This window comes from Bombus huntii, unplaced genomic scaffold, assembly GCF_024542735.1.
Source record: "Bombus huntii isolate Logan2020A unplaced genomic scaffold, iyBomHunt1.1 ctg00000142.1, whole genome shotgun sequence".
NCBI lineage: Eukaryota > Metazoa > Arthropoda > Insecta > Hymenoptera > Apidae > Bombus > Bombus huntii.
In genome coordinates, this window is record NW_026099387.1 from 100,001 (window position 1) to 105,522 (window position 5,522).

The window sequence follows — 5,522 nt, forward strand, 5'->3', positions numbered from 1 at the left end:
CGTAACTCGACGAAATACGTCGGGATTAATGGTTTATTTCCGTCCGAGAACGATTTTTAAAAACGGACCTATGCGGCCGGTCGTTCGTACTTAGAAAATTTTCGGACCGAACACTCTTTTTCGATTAATTCGTTAAAAAGCGTTATAACGTACGAATATTTTTCAAGAAATCGTTATAACTCGATAAAATACGTCGGGATTAAGCGTTTATATCGTCGGCAGACGGATATAAAAACGTTTGGACCGACACGACCGGTCGTTGGAACATAGAAAAATTCCGAGCCGGTACGTTGGGACTTAGAAAAATTCCGAGGGCGAAAAAGTTTTTTCGAGTTTATTCGTTAAAAAGCGTTACAAGGTATGAATTTTTTTGCATAAATCGACGTAACTCGACGAAATACGTCGGGATTAATGGTTTATTTCCGTCCGAGAACGATTTTTAAAAACGGACCTATGCGGCCGGTCGTTCGTACTTAGAAAATTTTCGGACCGAACACTCTTTTTCGATTAATTCGTTAAAAAGCGTTATAACGTACGAATATTTTTCAAGAAATCGTTATAACTCGATAAAATACGTCGGGATTAAGCGTTTATATCGTCGGCAGACGGATATAAAAACGTTTGGACCGACACGACCGGTCGTTGGAACATAGAAAAATTCCGAGCCGGTACGTTGGGACTTAGAAAAATTCCGAGGGCGAAAAAGTTTTTTCGAGTTTATTCGTTAAAAAGCGTTACAAGGTATGAATTTTTTTGCATAAATCGACGTAACTCGACGAAATACGTCGGGATTAATGGTTTATTTCCGTCCGAGAACGATTTTTAAAAACGGACCTATGCGGCCGGTCGTTCGTACTTAGAAAATTTTCGGACCGAACACTCTTTTTCGATTAATTCGTTAAAAAGCGTTATAACGTACGAATATTTTTCAAGAAATCGTTATAACTCGATAAAATACGTCGGGATTAAGCGTTTATATCGTCGGCAGACGGATATAAAAACGTTTGGACCGACACGACCGGTCGTTGGAACATAGAAAAATTCCGAGCCGGTACGTTGGGACTTAGAAAAATTCCGAGCGCGAAAAAGTTTTTTCGAGTTTATTCGTTAAAAAGCGTTACAAGGTATGAATTTTTTTGCATAAATCGACGTAACTCGACGAAATACGTCGGGATTAATGGTTTATTTCCGTCCGAGAACGATTTTTAAAAACGGACCTATGCGGCCGGTCGTTCGTACTTAGAAAATTTTCGGACCGAACACTCTTTTTCGATTAATTCGTTAAAAAGCGTTATAACGTACGAATATTTTTCAAGAAATCGTTATAACTCGATAAAATACGTCGGGATTAAGCGTTTATATCGTCGGCAGACGGATATAAAAACGTTTGGACCGACACGACCGGTCGTTGGAACATAGAAAAATTCCGAGCCGGTACGTTGGGACTTAGAAAAATTCCGAGCGCGAAAAAGTTTTTTCGAGTTTATTCGTTAAAAAGCGTTACAAGGTATGAATTTTTTTGCATAAATCGACGTAACTCGACGAAATACGTCGGGATTAATGGTTTATTTCCGTCCGAGAACGATTTTTAAAAACGGACCTATGCGGCCGGTCGTTCGTACTTAGAAAATTTTCGGACCGAACACTCTTTTTCGATTAATTCGTTAAAAAGCGTTATAACGTACGAATATTTTTCAAGAAATCGTTATAACTCGATAAAATACGTCGGGATTAAGCGTTTATATCGTCGGCAGACGGATATAAAAACGTTTGGACCGACACGACCGGTCGTTGGAACATAGAAAAATTCCGAGCCGGTACGTTGGGACTTAGAAAAATTCCGAGGGCGAAAAAGTTTTTTCGAGTTTATTCGTTAAAAAGCGTTACAAGGTATGAATTTTTTTGCATAAATCGACGTAACTCGACGAAATACGTCGGGATTAATGGTTTATTTCCGTCCGAGAACGATTTTTAAAAACGGACCTATGCGGCCGGTCGTTCGTACTTAGAAAATTTTCGGACCGAACACTCTTTTTCGATTAATTCGTTAAAAAGCGTTATAACGTACGAATATTTTTCAAGAAATCGTTATAACTCGATAAAATACGTCGGGATTAAGCGTTTATATCGTCGGCAGACGGATATAAAAACGTTTGGACCGACACGACCGGTCGTTGGAACATAGAAAAATTCCGAGCCGGTACGTTGGGACTTAGAAAAATTCCGAGGGCGAAAAAGTTTTTTCGAGTTTATTCGTTAAAAAGCGTTACAAGGTATGAATTTTTTTGCATAAATCGACGTAACTCGACGAAATACGTCGGGATTAATGGTTTATTTCCGTCCGAGAACGATTTTTAAAAACGGACCTATGCGGCCGGTCGTTCGTACTTAGAAAATTTTCGGACCGAACACTCTTTTTCGATTAATTCGTTAAAAAGCGTTATAACGTACGAATATTTTTCAAGAAATCGTTATAACTCGATAAAATACGTCGGGATTAAGCGTTTATATCGTCGGCAGACGGATATAAAAACGTTTGGACCGACACGACCGGTCGTTGGAACATAGAAAAATTCCGAGCCGGTACGTTGGGACTTAGAAAAATTCCGAGCGCGAAAAAGTTTTTTCGAGTTTATTCGTTAAAAAGCGTTACAAGGTATGAATTTTTTTGCATAAATCGACGTAACTCGACGAAATACGTCGGGATTAATGGTTTATTTCCGTCCGAGAACGATTTTTAAAAACGGACCTATGCGGCCGGTCGTTCGTACTTAGAAAATTTTCGGACCGAACACTCTTTTTCGATTAATTCGTTAAAAAGCGTTATAACGTACGAATATTTTTCAAGAAATCGTTATAACTCGATAAAATACGTCGGGATTAAGCGTTTATATCGTCGGCAGACGGATATAAAAACGTTTGGACCGACACGACCGGTCGTTGGAACATAGAAAAATTCCGAGCCGGTACGTTGGGACTTAGAAAAATTCCGAGCGCGAAAAAGTTTTTTCGAGTTTATTCGTTAAAAAGCGTTACAAGGTATGAATTTTTTTGCATAAATCGACGTAACTCGACGAAATACGTCGGGATTAATGGTTTATTTCCGTCCGAGAACGATTTTTAAAAACGGACCTATGCGGCCGGTCGTTCGTACTTAGAAAATTTTCGGACCGAACACTCTTTTTCGATTAATTCGTTAAAAAGCGTTATAACGTACGAATATTTTTCAAGAAATCGTTATAACTCGATAAAATACGTCGGGATTAAGCGTTTATATCGTCGGCAGACGGATATAAAAACGTTTGGACCGACACGACCGGTCGTTGGAACATAGAAAAATTCCGAGCCGGTACGTTGGGACTTAGAAAAATTCCGAGGGCGAAAAAGTTTTTTCGAGTTTATTCGTTAAAAAGCGTTACAAGGTATGAATTTTTTTGCATAAATCGACGTAACTCGACGAAATACGTCGGGATTAATGGTTTATTTCCGTCCGAGAACGATTTTTAAAAACGGACCTATGCGGCCGGTCGTTCGTACTTAGAAAATTTTCGGACCGAACACTCTTTTTCGATTAATTCGTTAAAAAGCGTTATAACGTACGAATATTTTTCAAGAAATCGTTATAACTCGATAAAATACGTCGGGATTAAGCGTTTATATCGTCGGCAGACGGATATAAAAACGTTTGGACCGACACGACCGGTCGTTGGAACATAGAAAAATTCCGAGCCGGTACGTTGGGACTTAGAAAAATTCCGAGGGCGAAAAAGTTTTTTCGAGTTTATTCGTTAAAAAGCGTTACAAGGTATGAATTTTTTTGCATAAATCGACGTAACTCGACGAAATACGTCGGGATTAATGGTTTATTTCCGTCCGAGAACGATTTTTAAAAACGGACCTATGCGGCCGGTCGTTCGTACTTAGAAAATTTTCGGACCGAACACTCTTTTTCGATTAATTCGTTAAAAAGCGTTATAACGTACGAATATTTTTCAAGAAATCGTTATAACTCGATAAAATACGTCGGGATTAAGCGTTTATATCGTCGGCAGACGGATATAAAAACGTTTGGACCGACACGACCGGTCGTTGGAACATAGAAAAATTCCGAGCCGGTACGTTGGGACTTAGAAAAATTCCGAGGGCGAAAAAGTTTTTTCGAGTTTATTCGTTTAAAAGCGTTACAAGGTATGAATTTTTTTACGGGAATCGTTCTATCTCTATTAAATACGTCGGGATTAAACATTTTTATCGATTTTTTCAAAAAATTAGCGTTCGTCGAACTGACACGACTGGGATATTTTTCTAATTTTTTCGTTAATTAACGTTACAAGGTATATATTTTTTTGCATATTTCTACTTATTTTAACGTATTGTAATTGATTATAAACTTATTTTTTGTCCGTATTCGATAAAAGAGTATGTTTACTGATGCAATTTTTCGGTGAAAAAAAAAATTAATTTTTTGGTAAAAATGCATTTCTATTATGTTAATAAAACGTCTGGTAATGTATTTCGATGGTTGGATATTGGCTTTGTATAGTAGTGATCGAGCGTTCGCGAGACTAAGTTCCAGCGTCCCTTCCGAACGGTACGTTGCTACGGAGGTTTTGCACCGTAAGCGCGCGGCCGCTAGCCCGGCCGGCGCCGGCCTTCCGGCTGGCGCTTTCGTATCTATAAGAGAGACGTCGAGCCGGACGGTTCGGTCGGAACAGCGTTGAGCGCGTGGCTATTCTACGGCCTCGGTTGAGAATTCAGTCACCGCTCCTCGAGTCTTAGTGTATTTTACGCTATTTCTCGACTGTTCCTCCGTTCTCGTTCTGGTTTTTTCTCTACACTGCTGCGCCGCGGGTCGCTGTCCTGGACGTAATGACCAAATATCGTGGCAAGGTTCCCCTGAGTCGGGAAGCTGGTGACCTGTGTGTACGTATTCTAACAAAAATTGTTAGATGCGTGTGTGCTTGTACTAACTGAGCATCGATTCATTCAAAAGAGTATAACCGTCTGCTTTCTATAAAAACTTCTGCTTTCGCAGAAGTATCCGATGAGGCGGTAGGAGCGTACTATCTTTGCGTAGTATGTCTTCTGCCGAAAATGTTCTACCGATTGAAAGAATATTCTTACGGTATGTCCAGCGCGACGCACTGGGATACGCGCTTGTTCGTTCAGCGTGAGGTGCGTATACGTGCTTTACCGCTAAGATATTCTAATAAGTCTTTTTACACGAAGACAGCATTATGGAAATGTTCCTTTAGAAGTACGATTCTAAACATTTTATATAAGACTATGAGAGAGAGAGAGAGAGAGAAGAGAGGAGGTGGAGTTGAGAATTACAAAGTGGCTGCGAGCGGCGTTCGAAGATTATTACTGAACTATGGGTGTATCTCGAACGTCGCTAGGAGATATATTTTATAGATATATCTATCTTAAGAACGAAAAGTCTCGTCGTACGGTGCTTACGTCCCACCTACGACACGAAGAGAACTTAAACGAAATTTATAAGAATTGTTATACGAATAAGA